We start from the raw sequence: 21,696 nt of genomic DNA on the forward strand, positions 1-21,696 counted from the left end.
AAAGAAGGGAAAAAGCTTTAGCTCAGATCAGCTGCCATCAGCATCATCTGTGCTCTGCTTTGGTTCCTGTCCTAGCACAGGACTGAAATACAGAGATTTTCTCATGGTATAGCTGTAATTCTCTCCCCATCGTACAGTCCCTGGGGCAGGGATTGGCTCTCTTCTGCAGTGGCACAGCAACTGACATGAGAGCATCCCAAGCCTGGCTGTGAGCCCTCCAATCTTACAGCGAGAGCAGCAGCAGCCGCATTCTGGAAGTGACTCTGTGCAAACCCAGCTTCCCATTTGAGGTCCAGGTGATATGACTTGGAGTAGATGGATGACTTAACACTGCTCGCTGTTCCTGTTAACTCATTATAAAGAGCCATCTTCGTCCTCCTTGACACTCCTGAAGTTGGGTGGGTCAGGATGATCCTCCCTATGAAGGGCAGAGTAAATCTCTGTGGGCACACAATGTCATGAGGCAGAGGAAAACCCATGGTGTGAGGCTGTGGATGTACAAGGGAGCAGGTCTGGATGCTCACCCAGGATTGCTCACCCTTTCCCAGGGCTGGGCTGGGGCCCCTTGTCCCCCTGCACCACCAGCAGCTCCAGACCCCACAGCTGCTAGAGTTCTGGGCCCCTGGGGCTGTATCACCCCAGGGTGAGATCTGGGACTGCCTGTGTACCCTAATCCCTATCTGGGTTGAGTCTCTGGGGCAGATCTGCAAGTGACGCATTTCCTCACACTCTCCTTACTCTCAATCCTGTCTTCTGCTTCCCTGCCCAGCCACATCTCCCTGGTTCACTCCCTGATCTGAAGCCAATTCCTTCCAGCTCAGAAACTTTATTGCCCCCTCTGTAAGGAATATACAGCGTCTATTTAACATAAAATAAAACTCTAAAGCAAACAATGAAGTTCCCATAAAAGAGGGAAGCCCGCGGGTCCCCAGGCCCCCTCTCCCAGCTGTACTAGCAGCTCTGCTCATGAGAGGGCGTGCGGAGCCTGGCTCAGATGGCTCTGGCAGGGAGAAACGAGCTTTATAGCTGCCTGTTGTCATCCAGCATGAACCCTCCTGCTGGATTATTTATTTATGTATTAGACATGGATCAAATTGGTTAAATCCGAGTGAGAGGCAGTAATGCACAATAAAGCAGCCGGTGCTGGATACGAGGGGGCTGCATGCAATGTGGCCTTCCAATCAGGAGCCAAAAGGTGCCATTTTATGGTTCCTAATGATGGTGGAGCCCAGTTAAATGAATCCCAATTAAAGGAATAGACCCTCTCAAAGGATAAAACGTTGGTGCGAGCAGCTTTACTGGGTCCCTGCTTCTCCCTTTATAACTGCCTGGCACAAGCATTCAACAAGAGAAAGGGTCTGAAGTAAGTTTGAGAGTCGCCTTGGTTTATCTTTGCCCTTCAGCAGGACAAAGTATATGTGCCTGTGGAAGCAGGGCTATCACTGGGATATTACTTGCCCTTTTCTTCAGTATCTCTATAGGAGATGGAAGAAACTGAGGCATAAAGGGCAAGTTGGGGCAGGCCAGTGCTAGGGTGCATTCCCTGCCTTCCCAGCTTCCCTTTCCACTGGGAACTCTCCCATTTGCAGAGCCAGGAGGAAAGCCTGACTGGTCTCTCCTCTGGACTTGGGTCACTCCCAGAGGCTTCCAAGCAGATCCCAGGTGCCTCGGGCCCTCATTCCCACCACCCTTCTGCCAGGGAGGACATACTGGTTTTTGGCAGCATGCAGCCCATACAACTTGGAACATCTTCCTCTCTCCTCCTTTCCTCATGTTTAAATAATGCCCAGAATCCAGCCCAAACCCAAACACCCAGCTCCTGCTGACCCTTGCGGGAAAGGTCGGCATTTCAGTAATTTCATCTTCCTCTTGGAACTTTTCCACTTTTGTCTAGTGGGGGCCCAAAATAGCCCAGGAGCGTCCCCGACCACCTGCTATTTATAACCCTAACTTCACAGCAAAACAATGGAGCTGTCTGAGTCTCCCTCCCAAAATAAACAGGCAACCTTTGAGCGGACGGGAAATCCTGCTGGATCCCTGCTGTGGGGTGTACAGATGGATGGGAAAACAGGCTGCCCTCTGCCCTACTGCTCTGCATCCCCACTCCTGGCTCAGGCCACTGCTGTGGGGCCCACGAGCCCCCATCGCCATCCACAGCTTTGGCTGCTGGGGCTGGGATGCTCTCAGCAGAGCCAAAGGGTGGAACAGAGGTTGAGCATCCCTGTGTCTCTGCTCTACAGGGAGCCCAGAGATGTTCCTTTTCTGGAGGAGGTGATGGGCAGTCCCGGCCCACAGAACTGGGATTGGCAGCCTTAGGTCAGGATGCACAGTCAGGGTACAGCAGACCAGTGGGATGTTTAAGCTCCTGCACACCCAAGCTCTCACACCCTGCTTGTTCTCTGGTACTCTTCCACGGGGTGCATAATTCTAAGCAGAGGTGACTCTGGATTTCAATGACTGGGGCAACCAGGAGGGGTCTCAGGCTGTGGGAAGAAGCCTTGCTGTCTTCCATGGCTGCTCCCAACCCCAGCCCAGGCCAGCAGGAGAAATGAGCAGCAGCGCCCTTACCCACCAGCTACACCAATGATATGGTGATGAATTTGTGCCAAGGAAGGATGTGACAGCTGTCACCCCACATCCCCATGACAGCTGGGGAAGATCCCCTTGCTCCAGTGAGTGCGGGAGGATGATGCAGGGGCTTCCAGAGGGGCAGGAGAACAGGAACCTGGACATACAGCCAAGGCCCTGATGTACAGATTGCAAAGCAGGAGACAAGCAGCCCCGGCTCCTGGCCCAGGGGACTGACAGCTGTGCTTTCACAGGAGCAGGGCTGAGTGCAACTGACAGGCAGAAAGGAGGGACCTCTCCCGTGCCAGGAGGACACCTACGCAAGCCTCCCCAGGTCTGTGGGACCCGCTGCATGCCTGCAGTGCAACAGAGGCTTCTCCTGGAATGCGTCTCCCCAAATCAGCAGCATCCACATCTGCAGCATGCCCGGAGCCTGGCAGACCCACGCTGTGGTGCCTTGCTCCAGGCACCTCCATGTTGTGGGGTGCTGGGTTGTGAGGAGAGGGAGGGGATGGGGACAGCAAGTCCTCAGGCTTTGTTTGTGAATGTCAGGATGGAGAAAGATGCATGCATCCCACCTCTCCTGATATCTAGGAGCAAACAAAGGATGCTACATCATGTGTGTGGCTGGACCGTGCTGGGGTGTAAGTGCTTACCCTTCTGGATGGAGTAGAGGGCATTGATTTGCCCAGGGCAAAACAAAGGGCCCATATCCCTGAGCGGGAAGGACCTACGCCTGCTCCCTGTTTATCCTTCCCTGCCCTGTGCCAAACCCGCTCCTGGGAGACACTGAATGGCTCTTTTCAGGCTTTTGTTTTTTGGCAGCTGTGTTTTTGTTTTCTTTGCCCCTCTCTCTCCCCTTCACTCTCTGGTTACTCGGTAGGCTCGGCTCCAGTGTTTACCCTCCGCGGCTCTGCCGTGCTTCCCTTGCTGCCGACCCCCCGCTCGCCAGTGCCAGAGAGATGAAAAGGCAGAGCTTTGGTGCTCCCGCTGTTTGCACGGTCTCCTGGGCTCCACGGAAATGTTTAACTCCAAGTGTTGAAACCGAATATTTCCTGCTCTGAAAGCAGAGTGCTCAATACGCAGATGCACCCCTGTGTGGAGGAATTTCTCCACAGACTCTTTTGGAGGGCATCTGCAAATGGACCCCAACCCAGGTAGGGACTGGACCAAACCCTCCTGATCCCACTGGGGATAGAGGGCTGGATCCTTCATTCAGTGACACTGATATTGGATCCAAGATAATTCCTTTGGGAAAGGTCTGATTCACTGCAAAGCAGCCAGTAATGGGACCTGGGCTCCAGGCTGGGAGCTGGGCTCAGGTTCTGGGGACACAAGCACGATATGGAATAGGCATGGAGCCATGAAGTCACCCCTGCTCCTGGCCTGCACCTGTGCCCTGACAGCACTGCAGGGTGGGGGGAGTGTGTCACTTGGAAGGCAGAACTTTCCCTCACAAGCAGAATGTGAACTACTGTTTTGGAGACCATTTAAGTAAAAAAACCAAGGAACCCAGCCCACCAACGGTGCTGACAGCACAGGGTGTATACAGCCCCTCACCACTGCACAGCACAGATTAAACAATGCTCCCATCACTCAATGAGCAAAGTTTACAAGGCATGAGGGCACCATCTGCACAGGAGCTCAGTAAGTTGCCAAATGAATGAAATAAATATTACTCCACTGCTCATCTGCACTGATGCACAGTCAGATGCCTACCTAGGAACTGCTGCTGTGGGTGGCACAGGCGGTACCACCTGTGGCTCCCCGTGCTGTCCTTTCTTGTGTCTAGCTGAACCTTGCTCCCATGAGGACCAGCTCTTCAGTCCCAACTCCTGATTTCTCTTACCTCAAACTCTTCTCCACTTCTCTGAGTACCAAACCCTCCCTCTTTGAGATGCCTCCCTCCCTCTCACCTTCCTCTTTCTGCTCTCTCCCTCTTACACACTCCATCATTTAAACCCAATCAAAGCCAGTTGATCTGAAACACTTCTGAATAGAAATGACCCCACACTGGGCCCCGCAGCCCCGTGCCCTGCTTTGGGGCCGTGCTGGAACCAGGTGGGTGGTAATGGAAGTGCTGACACAGGCTCCTTGACAGCATCGCCCTGCCAGCGCCTGTAATAATCCCTCCCAGCTGCTCTGCAACTCGGTTTCCGCGGCGATTATTTTCCATTCGATGATGGGCTTGCTGTTATTTGTGTACTGATAGCAGGTATCTGGTGTGACAAGCCTCCTTTCCTTCCAGCTCAAAAAACAATAATTCAAAGAAAGCCCCATATTAGCTTGGAAATAGCAAAACACTCACTCTTCTCCTGGTGAGCCCATGCCACAACTGATGAGGCTCACAGAGCCCTGGTAGTAAGTGGCAGCCAAGGAGGGGAGATGACAACAGTGGCTCAAGGCAGAGGTGGTTCATGTGTTAGTGCAGAGCACTCCAGAATAACAGTAGAGGCAAAAAATGTATGGTAATAAAGTGAGGGAGCAGGAATAATGTTGATCATTGCTCTCCCATCTCCCTGTGATTTACTGGTGTGGTCCCCGTGCTGTCCCCATGAAGTGGCATCCTGCCTGCTGGGCACTGCCTTGGATGCTGCTGGTTGGTACCAAAAGGTATAGGCATCCAAAAACCTGCAGGTGAGGTCAGGGCACCTCCCATTTCTTCCATCAGGGCCTTCCCATCCCTCAGGCTCCTGCCTGGCCGGGGGACACAGATTTGAATTTGCTGCCCAGGATGGGGTGCTCTGGATCTGGCCCCTGCTGCCGTTGCTCTGCACAGGCCAGTGGAGATCCAGGTGCCAGAGACAGTGACAGGCAGTGAGGTGACTCCATGTTTGAGTGCTGTGGCTGGGTTCAGTGTCTGGCCATGACTGCATCCACAGCATGACTTAACTCTGCAAACAGAGCAGCAAGCACATCCAGACCACTGAGGAATCACCCAGCATTGAGCAGACCTCCCTTGGAGCACATGCCTTTTGGAGGTCTGTGCAAGCAGGAAGGTGGCAGAGGTCTGAAAAAATGGCTATTTAGGTAAGAAAATATTTTTGAGGAATCACAGTGCAAAGATGCTGCAGAGCACCAGCATAAACTAGACTTGGGTTGTGCTTGGCACGGCACAGAGACAGTCCTGACTTGAATCCAGCAGAGAGGCACAGGGATGACTGACAGCTGGTTTTGTACACCTAGGATGTATAAAACACATAGAGACACAGATGGACAGGGGGAGGACCTCTGCAACCCCATGAACAAACTGGGTTTGTTCAAAACTGTACTCAGACTGCTGCATTCCCACCAAGAGCCTGATCCCTGACACTGCTCCCTGCTAAGGTGCCTAGGCTGCCAAGTGCCTTAGAAAATACACCTGCTTCTCCTGAGAGTAAAAACTAGAGAGGGATCTGAGGCAGAAAATCTTGCTAAACTATTGATTTCCCTCCAAAGAAAGAGTTGTTCTTGTAGCTGCCTGTGCAGACAAGCTGGATACTGGAGAGGACTGGTGTAAACTGGTGTGGCGCTGCTGCCATGCAGTTAACCCCAGCCGAGGTTGGTCCCATGGGTCACTCAGTAAAAATGCATGTTTGAACAGCACCCTGGGCTCTTCATAGGCTGTTGCATGTCCCGTTGGGTCCAGCACCATGTTTCTCATTGCGAGTGGCAGCCCGGCAGCAGGAGAGGTGAGGAGCCCCTTGTGATCCGACCCTGGCTCTCCATCTGTGGAGATCATGGCTGCCCGGTGTGGGGCAGTGGAAGATGGATTGAGCTGGGCAATAATTTAAGAAACAGAGTGAGTCTGTACATCCAATCACTTTACAAATCAGGGGAAAGGGAGAGAGGAGGGAAGGCAGGAGGGGGGGTAGAAGTGAAAAGGCCGCGCAGGGAAATGCATCACAATTACTGTCTCAGCTCTAATGAGGAGCCTGTCATGAGGCTGTCATCCTGCGGAAAGCCACCTACTCAGAAAGATTCAATAAAAAAGTAGCAGAGAGATAAAAAAGAGATATATTTCAGCCCTTGCTAATATTCTTTTCATTTGTCCCAGCACAAAATAAGATACTGCACTTAACCGGCTCGGTTAAAATGAAAAGGGGGGGGGGCGGGAAGGGAGCAGCATTGATCAATACCACTAAAAGCCGGGAGACACGGTGATGGAGTGCAATTTTTTTGTCTGTGCTGAAGCATAGCAGAGGCCCGGGCGGGGTAATTTATGATTCGTACGCATGCTGGCTAACTAGAGGCTGACAAGACAATGAATCCCCGATGAGAGGGATGCAGGCTGCCGGGAGAGCTGGAAAGGGAGAGCATGACAGGGACCTGCAAGGGAGAGGGGAAGACAGAACTGGGACAAGCTGATGGTGCTGCTCCATGTGCGGATGCCAAACTAAGCAGAAACACTTCGCTGGGTTTCACAAGAGGAAAATTGAGAGACACTGAGGGCAAGTGAAGGAAGGTGTTGCACTTTCTCCATCCCTGTCCTCCTCTCTTCAAGCTCAGAGCTGGGCAGCCTGCCCATACAGGTTTCTCGCAAGGAAGCACTACAATGCCCAGCCACACCCCTCACTGGGCTGGAAATTGGCCAAATGAGGTCAGCAGGGGCCAAAGACAGAGATGATCCCTTCTCTGCTCCAGATTCTCAGATGGGTGCCAATATGAGTCTGGAAAAGCTCACAACCATGGAGTTGGATCTTCTTGCTGCCATCTGTCTTCTGCTCTTGGAATGAAACTGGAATCTCCTTCAACCCACTGGTTTATCTCCCAAACATACAAATCCTGGGGAGCAGCTTGGTCTCCCCAGCATCAGTCAGGGGTCCCTGACTTCAGTGAACATGGCACAGCAGAAACACTGCTGAGGGAATCCTACAGCTCTGTCCTTCCATCCTGGGGGATCTCCTGGGGCATGATGCACCTTGTTCCCCCCATCCTTGGGCCGTCCTCCATCCCGTGGGTCTTTTTATACCATGCACCCAAGACTGGCCAGACTGTGGACAAACCGCCCAGAGCCACTGGGACCCTGGGATTGTGCCTGCAGTTCTGCAGACCCCATGGCTCATGGCCAGTCCTTCCTCAGTGGGACTTGCAAAATGAGGCATTGGGACACAGCGCACTTCCCAGCACATAGGCAGCGAGGCAGAAGAACCCAGGGCTCTCTCAGTCCTGTGCCATGGATGGACAGAGTGTGGGGAATAATTCTGCCTCTTCACCATTCCTCCTCCTCCTCCTCCTCCTCCTCAGCCACCTGGAATGCCTGGGGCTGTGTACCCAGGGTTGTCAGCTGGGCAACATTCACCAATGTGCCTGGCCTCTGGCCCTGTTTGCTGTTACAAGGGCCACTTGTCGCTGGCTGGACAAGTTACCCAGCCTGCAGTTTCTGGTGGCTTGATGGGAGAGGGTGGAGAGAAGGAGCTGTGTAGCTACATTGCCAAAGTATGCCTTAACTATCCATGCTCTTCATCAGTTCTGGGGATGGAAAGACCTGGAGCAAAGCACCTTCTTTAAATGCCAAAAAACAATGGCAGTGGGAACTAGAAAAGGTGAGAGGTTCATGGAAACATTCTCGTATCTGGCTGGGAGACTGTCCAAGAGCTGGGGTCTGAGGTTAGGACACATTTGGGGCCTGTTTTGGGCCTTGATTGCTTCATATGTAGAATAAACAGGGATACAGTTGAGAGTGGGAGCAACAGCCCTGCACTATGGAAGACCTGCATGGGTTTCTCCCCACAGCCTCATTCCACCATCACATCCAGCTCCCTCTAAAACATGCAGGATGATCCTGCACCAGCTGCTCAGCTGTCTCAGCATCACCTGCCTCCTCATTTGAGTTCTCAGCAAAGGATCTGATTGCATCCTGAGAGAAAGGATCAGCCTGGAAATGAACCTTAGCCTTCACCACTGCCAGTAGGCTGGGGCATGCTGAGGGTCCCCCCACAGCCCAGGGAGGTACACCAAGAGGGGCTCCAGCCCCTCTGGGCCCTGCAGAAGACACTTGCAAGCAGCAATGCTGCTCCAATGCCCTTGACTTGTAGGGCAGTCTGTTAAGTTGGTGATATACTGATACACCTATAATTCGAAGGGGTGATGTGGTAGAGTCTTTCCTTACCTCCCACCTACTCCCTCCCTGCCAGATTCCAGCTCCTCTCCTCTCCTCCCCTGGGGATGTGTGGGGGACATATCGAAAACACAGATATTGAACTGTCAAAACTATTTCCTACAAGAAAATAGATTCATCAGCTTGCAGCACACAGGGTCATTGCCACATTTTCCCCTCGCGCCAGCACCTGCACATGCCGGCGCATACCCAATGCCTCTTCGCAGCACCGGCACTTTAGCTTGTAGCTCAGGGCCCTTAAGTGACTTTGAGAAATGGATAATCGATTATAATTCCACGGGCCTCTCTGCAGATTTATCCGGAGAATGTATAAAAGCCAGGGATTGGGAGAAGCGGGTCCTTCTGGCCAACACGTCAATTGCCTGTGCTTTTCGTGCCCGGCTCGGAAAATCGCATCCCGAGCACGACTCTGTTTAATCCATCAGTACACAATCAATGCACTCTGTAATCAACTCTTGATCACTTAATTTTACACATGTTGGCTGAATCCCTTTGTTTAATCACTAGATCAGGCCGCCTTGTTGCACTGCCCCCTCCCTGCTTAACCCTCCCTGACCCTCATCCCCTGTTGTCGGCACTACCAAATGCAGCCCAGAGCCTTCATTTCACCTTGAGGAAGAGCTCCCATGAATTTAGAGAGTCACGAGATGGCAGAGAGGGAAACAGAAGGAGTGAAAAACAACACTGGAGAGAAAGAAAATGTTTTCCTTTCTGTGTCTTCATACAGCTCGTGCTGGCCTTTTCAATCCATGTAACAGTGACCACTGCTGGGGCTTAAAGAGGGGCTGGATGTTGGGGTACATGCACTGAAGCCCTGTAACACCCCAGGGAGAATGGGCACTTTGGGATGCCACTGGGAAGATGTACCAGCAAACGATGGGCACTCATCACCCAGTTGCATCTGTCCCCTCAGCATCCTCCCCACCCCCTGATTATTTTGACTGTTTTAGCAGCCAGTGCCATTATGAGCAACAGTTCTTGATCTTTCCCTCCCAGAGGCATCCCTGGGAGCATCACTCCCATCTCACCAGGGTTCATCTCCCTTTTTATGGCAAGAGCATGACCCTTGGGTTGCGAATGCATGTAAACACAGCTATTTGGCATTTTTAGCATGATTTGTGTCACTAGCCTGATGCCATCTCACCCTTCACATGTATTCTGCTGGCATGCCAGGGTCAGTGTCCGGGGGATGCTCATGGGTGAAAATGTCTGATGGCCTGACAGTGAAATGCACTGGGATTTTGCAAGAAGATTTTGTTGCACTTTAATTGTGTGATGAAAGCCTGGAGCTCAGAGACAGGAGGACCACATACTTGCAATCCAAATGGGGACCATTTTGACTGGACACATAGGTCACACAGCACGTTCCTCCTACCCGAGCAGCACAGAGGTCATTCCCAACCCAGTTAAATCTTCCTTTTTAAAGAGGCCTTGGTGCTGCCTCTGATTTGGCACGTGGAGTAACTGCTGCTCATTCCTGCAAGAATAAATGATGGGATATGCTTGAACAAGAGGGATCTGGAAGCACAATTGCCAGGGGAACGTGCAAATGTTAGCATTGCACAGGAAACTCGCACAAAACTCTGTGTTGACACCAAGAGGCCAGTTATAGGACAAAGCAGGCACGGATGTGTAAAGAGAATTCCAGTTGCTATCCTATAGCAAATAGTCTTCAAAGAGCCCCTGGAGCTCTTGGCTTCTCAGCATGGAAAGAGGAGCTTGTGCAAGATGAAACACAAATAAATAGTTTACCATAGAAAAGATATCCAAGGCAAAGAGTGAGATGCAAGTTTTAGCTCTCACATTAGCCAGCTGGGGTTTTATTGGTCCCCAAGTAAAAGCTGTAAATAAAACACAAACCTAACCTGCATATTGTCAAGCTACATTTAAAAAAAGCCCACTGCTTAATTGCACTCAAGAGCACCAAGGGGGGAAGTCGAGCACGGTACATCACAAGGCAGCCCACAGAGCTGTTTAGTAAAGTGTAAATCCAAGAGCTGAACAAGTGGAACCTTCTACCTTGGGATCTGCCAACAGGTACAGATTACTTTGCCTTTGCTAGCACAGCTCATTCTGCTCCAGAAACTTTTGGTAATGGATTTTTAAGGAAAAGGAGCACAAAATGCCCTCTTCTCTGCTCACACAGACATTGGTGGCAAGGAGGAAGGATGGGTGGTGAGTCGGATGCTAAGGCTCCATCTCCTTGTTTCCAGCCTCCTATCTGGCCACAGGCAGCAAAAGCAATGCTGCACTTTAAGGAGGCACAGGCCAGGTGACAGGGACAGCAGCTCCAGTTGGAGTATGCCAGCGGGAAATGGGTGAGCCACCAGAGCATCTGCCCCTCCTGTCCTGACTGCTGAGGGTTCTCAGGGACTCCTGTGCCAGCATCTGCAGTGCTCCTGGGGCGCTCCAGAGCAAGGACAGGTCTTCCCTCCATGTCAGGCACTTGTCCCTCCTATACAAAGCTTAGCTGCTCTTTTCATCCACCTTTTCTTTCCACTGCATTCATTCTTTAAACTGTAATACATGCTGATATGTTGATAACATCAAAATTAACTCACTTGGCTTACTCTCAGGAATCGCTTCTCCCAGCAGATCCCAGCTTGGGATCTGGTCTGGGCTTAACCTGACTACTGCCTGCAGGGCTTTTTTCCCAGGTCTGCACTTGTTCAAGGCAGTCTGACTTCCAGGGAATTAGAGAAATCCAAACTAGGTCGTTCTGTCCCCAGAGTCCCAGGTGGACCCTCTGAACCCCTGGCCAGGGACTACTCTTCTTCCTTATCACTTGGCACAACACACACAGTCTGGGCTGGGGTCCTGCTGCACTGGAGCAGGGCAGGATGAGGCCTCACGTACACATCACAAGCAATCAGGGATGCTGCTCTGCCTGGAGAGCTAAGTGCCCAATGAAGGATGGGAAGCCAGGCAGAGATGGGATATGCCCAGGTTCGAAGAAGGTACCATCCAAGCTGAGGATGTGTTTGCAAATCCTGCTTCAGCAGCAGTGGACCCTCTAGGAAGAGCAGGAAAGACTTTGCTGCAAGCCAGCTTGGAAGAGAAGGAGCACAGGGATGGAGGAGAGCCTCCCCCACTCACCCACATACCGACACAACTGATAACAGGGTCACATCCCTTCCACTGTTTTCAGGTGGAGAGAGGGAAATGAAGGAAAAAAACCCAAAACAGCCTGCCAAGGACTAATTAATATTTAATTTACTGCAAAATGTACTTATTATTCCCAAGTAATTGGCCGACTGCACAGCTGTGACCACTAATGAATAGAGGGGGGGCAAGATGCAGGGACAGGAGGTGGGTGGGGGGAGCACAGGGGTGGTGGAGTCTTTGATCAGACCCTGCTGCTTGCCTTTTAATGTGCATAATAAGAAAACTTAAACAGCTATGATTTTTTTTTCCCCAAGATCTAAAAATGGCTGTGATGCCACTAATGGATTGCGTTTAGCTTATTGCACTGTAATTGCCCTATTATCGCTGCAACTTTAACAAGGGGGGAAAAAAGGACTTTGGAAGATGGCATTTGCAAATAGGTTGTTGAATAGCACTGCTGCTAAACACAGAGAACACAGGCGAGTCCTCCTTATTGTGATTCCTAGCATAGATTCCCAATACCTGAGGCACTCAGCATCCCTGTCTCTATTGCTGCTTTTCGCTCTGTGATTGAACTATTGGCTCATTTAACTCTAAGGATGGGAAATATTTTTTTACCTGCTAATAGAAGCGTGGCTCTGTTGTGGCCCAGCGTAGATTTTTAGATCAGTTTTTCTTGATGGCTTATTCTGTGGAGAGAGTTAATTTCACCCCAGTGCAAAGTACTTAAGTGGGATTTAAGTGGCATGGGAGTCTTTTGCTGACCCCTCAGCACAAGGTGAAATCTGCCCTAAGAGCCTTTCCTCCCCAGAGAGAGATGCTCAGCACAAAGTGGGGACATATCCTGATGCTTCAGCCTCTTAATCTGCTGCTGGGATCTGGTGTTTCAAAAGCAGTCCTGACCTGCACAGGCACAGCTTTTGGGCACAGGAACAACCTCATACCCATATCCCGGGCTGCCTTAGCTGATGCACAAGAAAATGTCTTTGCTAGGTTGAGTGGACGTGGAGAAGCATGGGAAAGGTATTGAAAGTCCAGGTTTCTTGTTCTTTCTGAGTCCTGACCTGCTCAGACCCTCTCTGTTCCCTCCCAAGACGGGCAGTCCCTTATTCTCCTGGAGGCTACCAAGACCAGGGCTATCTTCCCTTTGCCCTGAGCCTCAACCCTCCTCTCCTCCACTGCATCCCCTACTCCAATTAAAGGCCTGGTGGTGGGTCTGAAGGCTACATCAACTTTACGACAGCACTGAGACCCAGGCCAAGTTCCCATTCTGGGTGTAAATCCAAAGCAGCATCATAGACTTCAACAGTACAAAAGCCAGATCAGCACTTGGCACCTCTGCTCCTCTCGACATCCAAGTCTATGGAGCAGTGGGCCGGCAGACATTCCGTCACAGCTGCCTGTGCTCCTGCCCAGGGCTGCCTCTTCCCCCCAGCTAAAGCAAGCAGCTCCTCAAACACCATCCCTGCACTGCAGCAGGCAGCCATGGCACACGGTGTTTGGGACAGGAGAGAATCCTGAGGACAGAGAGGACATGGAGCACACACACCCGGCAAAGCCATCCAGCAGCTGGAGGGAATTCAGGGATGGGTGGTGGGAAGGATCAGGGGGTCGGCAGAGCTGCACCTGCAGCTTGGTGCAGCAAGGAGCAATGGTCCTGACCTCCCATGGGCCCCATGTGTCTCTGTGTGGGGGCTTTGTGCCAAGGGACAGCCTGGCACCTCCCTGTGCCTGGTCCTGGTAGCTTTCCTACCCAGCAGGGACAGAGGTAGAGCAGGCTGGTGCATGAAAGTTTCGAGAGAGATGGACCTGTCCTGTACTGACTCATGTGTAGATGTATGGGGAAAAGACAGATTTGAGCTTAGGAAATGCATCTCCGTGGGTCATTGTCGTGGTTTCAGCTAGGGTAGAGTTAATTTCTGCTCTTATAGATGTTACAGTGATGTGTTTTGAATTTGGAACGAGAATAGTGTTGATGGCATACTGATGTTTTGGTTTTTTGCAGAGCTGGGTTTATCCTAAGTCAAGGACTATATTCCCTTTTGTCTATGCTCTGCCAGTGAAGGGGTACACAAAAGAAACTGGAAGGATGCATAACTGGGACAGGTGACCTGAACTGACCAAAGGGATAATCCACACCTAGAATGGCATGCCTGGTGTATAAACTGGGGGGAGTTACCTGGAAATGGGGCTGATCTGGATTTGGGAAGAGGAGTCTGGCATTGGTCAGAGCTATTGGTGGTGAGCTATTTCATTGTGTATCACTTGTTTTTTCCCCTTTTATTATTATCAGTATTATTTACCATTATTATTGCTGAACTGTTCTTATCTCAACATACAAGTTTTACTTTGATTCTCCTCCCCATTACACCAGGGTGGCAGGGTGAGGGTGGTGTGTGGTTTTATCTCCAGCTGGGCTTAAAACCATGACAGTCATGCAGCCCCTCTGATGGAAACATGTGGCATCTTGCTGCTCACACAAGCCTAAAAACAGGTTGAGCAGAGCGAAAGGAAATACACTGGGAGCACATGCTCCCTACCTGCAGGATCCTGGTGTTAAACTCCTCAGGAAGCTGCAGACAGGGCTGGAAGGGTAACCATCACCCATGGGTGACCACCACAGGAATAATCAGCTGAAAACAGCTTCCCATGCAATGCAGTCCCAATTGATACCCAAAACTATTGTTTTTGGCTTGAAACCACATTTGGCTTGAAAGCAACCCCTGATCTACTTTCTGACTACGCATGGTGCATTATCCCCACAGTAAAACTGAAATGGCAGCAGAGGACTATACGCTAACCCAATAAACAGTAACAGCCCCCCTTGGAGGCGTTAGAGAGGAGCAGTCAGCAGTGAGATGGCCACATCGGTACCAAGGGAGCCACACAGCCAGAAGATGCTATGGGCTACAAGGTAAGGAGTAATCTGGGTGCAGTGGGATTGGCAAGGAAGTCCCCTTTCCTCCTTGCATGGTTCCTCTCAGAGGGCAAAATTCAGACCAAGATGCCAGGTCTGAGTATCAGTGCTGTCCTAACCCCTGCTCCATGAGCCTTGTGCTTCTGTGGGTGCTGAGCTGCAGGCAGAGGTAATGCTCCTCTTCCCACACTCTCCATCCCCATCTCTGCCTGAAGCCAAGCAGCTTTTTCTGTGTCTCTCTCCTGAGTTCCCCCACTCCTTCCCTCTCATTTCTGCACTCTTATGCTGGCTGAAACAAGAAGCAGACACTGCTTGAAAACCCTTCCCAAAACCACATTTCTGCCTTGCTCCCAACTGGCAGATCTTGCAAAAGAAAAACTGTCACCAGATCTTCAAGGGGAAAAGCAATTTTGGTTGGGCTCTTGGCCGGCTGAGCTGATGTTGGCCTCGAACTGCTGGATTTTCTTTGCTGGATGCTGTCTCTCCAGTTTAAAGAAGGAGCTGGCTCTCAACCCATAGAGTTTTATTCTGGATTTTATTAGACCTTATCAGAGAGGTGCTTTCTTTGGGGGTGTACCTCAAGGCAGCACTCAGACGCCCCTCAGCATCTGCCAAAATAATAATTAATACATATTTGATTAGTGCCTTTTGTGTGTGAGGAGGCTGACACTTTGTAACCACAAATGGCCACTGGGAAGTGGGTCAGCACTACCCCTCTTTCCCAAAAAACTTGTGCAAAGAGGGGAGTATGGCCTTGTGGCCATGACATGACAGAGGAACTCAGGATCAGTGATTGCCTGTTTGATCTCATTAATTTTCCTGTGCTTTAAGCCCTCATTCCTAGAAAGAAGATAAGAATTCCATGTATGTCCCTTGTTTTAGTTTCTTTCTCTGTTCAGCCTTAAATTCAATGGGACTGTGCACAGTGCTCTGCTGCTAAAGCAGTCCCATCTAAGCCTCAAGAAAAACAAAAATAACATTATAAATAATAAAACCTCCAAACATATAATAAATAATACAGATTCTATAAATTAAACAAAAAAAGGAAAAAAAAAGTCAGTCTCTGGCTCCCAGCTCTCGCCTTGCCTGGGTCAACTTCTGTCCTGCTTGCTCTTCTGAGCTGGACCAGACATGATGCTCAGGGGCAGATTCCAAGTCAACCTCCCCCATCAACATCCCCAATATGAGCACTGCAGCTTGGACACAGACACAAAAATCCAGCACAGGCAAAAGAAAATCAACACAATACCCCAGGGAATTTAAAAATCTGACCAGATAGGCGCTATTGATAGAGAAATATAAATGCTGCTATTGCGGTGGCAGCTTCCTGAGCCCTAAACCTGAGCTGCAAAGTGGATTGTTGGATTCGATTTGTCAAACTGGGAGGCTGGCAAGTTTGGGCAGCTTCAAAGACTGTGTTTTATGGAACCTTTCAGGAACCCTCAATAAAAAATGTATTAGATTAGTAATTTGAGTCCCAAATGACCAATTTGAAACGATTGCTTTCTTATGATTTTTCTGAAAGTGCCTGTTTCGTGAGAAATTGCTTGAAAAATCAGACAGAGTTTTTAGAGACAATTGTAACAGCACACACGAGGGCTGGGCACGATGGGTTAGGAGAACATTCATTTAATTGAGAAAGGGAAAAAAATCCTTTGTAATGCTTCTTTCGTCTTTCTTTGGCTCCTGCATTACCATAATAAGCTCTAATTCTCTAATAATTCCCCAGAAGGGAAAGTGCCTTGCTCAGCCCTGTATTCAGGTGGGGAGAAGGGTGGTGTGGAAGGGAGACACAACTTGCCAAGGTCATACGTCCTGGGCAGAGCTGGGAGAGGAGTCCCTTGCTGGGTCCCCTGCAGGTCCCAGTTATTGCTTCCCAGCAAACTGGTTTTATCCCTCCAGCTCAGACCTGCCAGTGTGGGATGTCTGTGGGAGCACTGGAGGGGCAAAGGGCAGCCAGGCTCTCGGAGGAGGTTTATACTTTACCATATGGAGATGTATGGAATACACAGTTCACACAAAACTGTGAGCTATTTTAATACTAGAAATGCTAATGGAAAATGTCATTTAAGTATGAGATGCACCAGAAATTAAGTGTCCTTATGACCTCCTTAGGCCTCTTTCAACCTAAATTATCCTACAACTCCATCACCCTGCAGTTATCTTTGTTTTTGCCCTCTGGTTTCTATGCTTTAAGGACCAGGCTCAGAGAACATACTCAAACTTTCTGCCCTGACTGCAGGGCTCGAGGTATGCATTTTCCATTTATTTAAAGGAAAACAGAGAGTCTTATACCATCATTTCTCTCAGAGGCTGAAACTTTAAGAAGCAAAATTAAAAAAAAAAAACCCTGAGAGTCTTATGATAAACTTGTGAAAGTTGGCAGTCCTGAGAATGAATCACCCTTGGATACTGCTACCTGAAAGGTATTAAGGAGTTACAGTATATAGCCTAATAAGGCTTATTAGCAGAGCAAGGCTGATTAAGAAAGACACAGAATTTGGAGGAGAAACCAGAGAAGGACTAACCTTCCTTCCAGCCTCTTCTCCTTATCCAGTCCAGTAAATCCTTCATACCCTCTACACTCTTTCTTCTGTTTCCCTCATGCTATTTCCTTCAGGATACTGAAGGAACTGTGTCTGTTCTGCTCAGTGGTTAAGCCCCAGGCAGCATTGGGATTGAGGAGATTTTAGAGTACCTCCAGGTGTGGAGTAATGGAACAAACTCCCAGTTTTGTCTTGCTCAACTTATCAATTTTATCACTAATGAAAATGCAAACAACTTGCCCAGATCACTGAAATATCTTTATGCTTTTTTATCTTAATTGCTCCTATTGAAGCAATATTTTTAAACAGGCCATTTTTAAGACAGGAAAATATCAACCAGTAGATTTTGCATAAATGGCAATTTGCAAAACTGCAAAGGTGACATTTTTGACATGAACATTTAACAAAAAATTAATATTTTGTGTCTTTAATAAATGAGTATTTGCAAGAGAGAATCCATTATAAAAAGAGAGCTAACGCAGGGTTCTTGGAGCCATTTCCATCAATTGCTATAAGATTTATATGTAAATATGTTAATGGTACTATTAATAATTTAATGGGGGCATGGCAAGCTGTGTTTACATAACAAATATGATTAAGTGTTTCCCTCGAATGAAGTTGCTGAACTGTCACACTACCCCAGGTTATTATCAACATGATTTTAAAATGTTAATCAGGCAATCAGAAGGAAATAGTCCCCATCCCTGCTGGACCATCCAAATTGTTTTAAACACAGACTGTCACTGTGTCAGATGGTCCCAAAACCTCCCACCACTGCTGCAGTGATACAGGAAAGGCATGGAGATTTGCTAACATGCATGGACAATGTTTTATCTGATTTTACTTTTTACAAGGGTGGACTAAGATCATCCACTTGAATGGAATCACTTCAGATTTACTTGAGTGTAATTGAGAAGAAAATCTCGTCTGAGATAATTAAGTTGCTGAATATGCTTATCGCTCCTTAAATCCACTGTGCACAGAGCAGGGAGAATTACACAGTCCTTGGGCGGTAGGAACAAAGCAATTTCTGGGATGAGAAACTGCTGCAAACTTCAGCAAATTCCTATCTTGCTGGGCTTTATCCACTTGGACTTGCAGGATCCTCCTCTATTCAACCATCACTTCTCTCTCAATTCTTGCTGGAGTGAGGTTTTTTGACAGCTCTGACAAAGCCACTCTGGAGCTGCTGGAACTGGACCACAGAGGGGTCATGGCTGCAGCCCAGGGTAAGCCCTCAAACAGACACCCCATCTTGCCCACTGAGCTCAGCTTGCCAGCTTCCAGAAAAGCCTTTAGTGTGAGCAGGCAAGGGATGGAAAGGGTTAATTTAACTGCAGTGCAAGGCCAATCACGCTGAGGTGTCAAACTATAATTTTATATTAGGGCCTGTAATAGTTACTAGAGTTTTACTACAATAACTACATGTCCAAGCAGAGTTTAATGAGAAAATCTATAGTTTTGCTATGGTATTTTCTCTTAGTTTGCATAATTCCCTGAATGCAACCCAGTAAAGCTTTTGACCTGAGATAATAAAAAGGTGATAAAAATGGGCTGTAAAACCCGGCATATACATATATATATATATATACACACACACACATATATATATATATATTAAACAGCCACTACAAAGTTATGAGTAATTTCCACAAGATAAAATGAAACAAAACCCCTCTTCAGATGCAACTAAATCAGGGAAGAACAAAACGAAATGAAACTGATATATTTAAACTATAAGTAACCCCAGAAATGTGGGTCATGGAGCTGGTCCTGCCTGAGCTCAGCCTGGCTGCTTTGGGGACAGCAACTGCTCCTAGGAGGGATGCTCCTGGGTGTATCAGGCACACAGGTATGGGCTGGTGCTGCACATCATAGAGGAGGGATGGGAGTTTGCCTGAGGGTGGGAGTAGCCCCCAGTAGGAGTGTTAATTTTCAGAATTTAATTCATACTCCATGAATCAGAAATAGGAACAGTCTGAAGCACTGTACTGATAGCTGGACTGACAGAAGACAAGATGGTAGGAAGGTAGGCTTTTCTCCTAAGGACCTGCAAACAGGAGGGCAATCATGGACAGTCTATTTGGATAATCAAATCATTCCACAGAGCTCCATGTTTCATTTCAGGCAGACTACACCTGTTTCACCAATTTTTGACTTACAATGCACTGTCCAGGGGTCTGTGGGTGACAAATCTCTCTGTGTTAGCATCTTTTCCTCCCAGGTGGAAATTCTGGAGTGCAGCTAAAGGAAACCCCATGCAGAAAGGCAGTGGAAGAGCTGGAAGACCAGCTTATAAACCCCACCCTAGGCATGTTAAGAAACATATATGTGGAAATTGATGTGATCCCAAATGACAGGTGCACCTGCAGGAAGGTCCCAGCCAAGGGCCACGCATGGCTGGGGAGGAGTGAACCTGTCCAACACCACTGCTAGCTAACTAGGGAGAAAATGTGGAAGCATTTGCAGCTCATAGCAGGAAGGGTGCTGAGTATAGGAATGGCCCATGGTCTGCAAATTGCCTGGGGAGACTTGTCTGTCTAGGTGTTAAGAGCTGGTAAACTGCATCAGCTCGTCCTGCACAACCCTCACACTGAGGGTTGCTCTCTCAATATTCCTGTATTCCTATCACCTTGGTTATTCCCTCAACATATCAGGTATATCAGTTTTCCTTTGTGGCAGCGAGCTCTCATGAACCCCCATATTCACCTCCAAACATGGTAACATTCCTGAAAGCTAGTGGGAAATGCAGTACCTGCCCCAACGAGGTCAGGGTACCATTTATTTACACAAATATTTCACCAAGGAAGACACAAGTCTGGGAATTGAGTGTCCAGGCTCCTGGTCCCCCATTCTGACCTTGGTTAAGCCTCTCCTTGCACTCCCCTTGTCCATAGGGGTGTGATCACAGAGGCAGAGCCCTGCCAAGTATGGGCTGGTGAAGGAGGGAGAAGGCTCCTTGCCTGAAAGGCACACGAGAAGGACACACTAAATCATCACACTCTCTCTCTGCATTTCCTCCTCCACTCTGCAGCTGGCTACAAGGAGGTTTGGATTGTAAATACAGCAGTAACTTTCTCCATAAAAGTCAGCCTCTTCGCCAGAGCCATCAAGGGATGGCACAACCCAGTGCTTGGAATCTAATAATAACAGCATCTTTCATTGCTACGGCATCTCCCGCCCTGAAGGCTACTGAAGGGCTTCACAAGCATGCTCTGCACATTTGGATCTCATCCTGAAACACACCCACCTCCAGGGATAGGCAAAAAACATTATTTACAGGAAGAATTCATGGGGGGTAAGGCAGAGTGAGCTGCATGGGCACCTATTCAGGACACGGTAGCGAACACAAAATATGCCTTGGAGGTTTTTTTGTGCAAAAGCAGTTTTGCTTGGGATTCTGTATCACCCTGAAGATGGGGACATTTCACACCTTGAAGCACCTGCCATGTACATAGAGAATGTCTGGAATCTTCCCACCTCCCTTCCCCACCCAGAGGCTTGCAGTGCGGGAGGAGATACCTGGAATGGGCTGCCACCTCACAAAGAGCACTGGAAGGTGGGTCAGGTGTGCCAAGTGCCACCTGCCCTGACCGGTGGCCCCTGAGGTTCATCTCCATTGGGTCCATCTTTCTGGCAAGCTCCTGGCTCTCTGTCACCCTGCCAGCTCTGGGCTGTCCCTGTCCCGTTCCCCCATCAATCACCCACAACGGGGATGATGTGTTAATGTTTTTCCTATAGACAGACACATTATGTTTCCACACTGCCTCTGCACACGCCGTGTTTACGCCCCTTCTCCCTCCAGGGAGTAAATCAAGCAAATTGATGCGAGCCATGATTAATTGTGTATCTCGGACCAATCTTTTACCGAGTCCCTCACACGGGCAGGTTGTTTTCCCCCCTCCCTCCCCGATGTACAGGGGAGAGGAGATGGCGCTCCGCTCGCTCCCTCTCGTGCAGTTTGACGGATAGAGCCTGCCCGGGACGCGGTGAGATAAATTTGAAAGGCCTGCGCCGGGCTGTCAGCGTTAAAGATGATGAATGTGGGAGGTGAGGCGGGAGGGACCCGCCGAGCTCGGCGTAATGGATAGGGCTCTTTGGGAATGGATGCTCGCCCGGCGATTCTGCGTTAATCTCCGGGCTCTGCCGAGGTGCCGCCAACTGATAACAAGGAAATAGGAATGACAACAATTTTTAGCCGAGAGATTCTTCACAAAAATGCCAACCTGCTGGAGGTCTGACAGGCCCTGATTGAATGGGAGCAGGGAGGGGGGGAGCCTGCGAGCACCTCTTGACTAACATGCAAAAGATGGATCATTTCATTCCCCCGCCTGACCATCTACATTTATTATCATTTCCCTTAATTCTGCCTTGCTTAGATACCTGTCAGCACCGTTTCTCTTCCAGGGGTCAGCTGATGGGATGTGAGGGGGGTGAAGACCTGGTCTCTCCTCCAGCTC

The 21,696-nt window shown here is 49.3% G+C and overlaps 1 protein-coding gene across 7 annotated transcripts in view; it reads right to left on the bottom strand.

The window, feature by feature from the left end:
• Nucleotides 1–21,696, bottom strand: part of RNF220 (ring finger protein 220) — a 213,005-nt gene that overhangs the window by 81,991 nt on the left and 109,318 nt on the right. The gene's annotated exons all lie outside the window — the stretch shown is intronic.

The sequence above is a fragment of the Taeniopygia guttata genome, chromosome 8, assembly GCF_048771995.1.
Source record: "Taeniopygia guttata chromosome 8, bTaeGut7.mat, whole genome shotgun sequence".
Lineage (NCBI taxonomy): Eukaryota > Metazoa > Chordata > Aves > Passeriformes > Estrildidae > Taeniopygia > Taeniopygia guttata.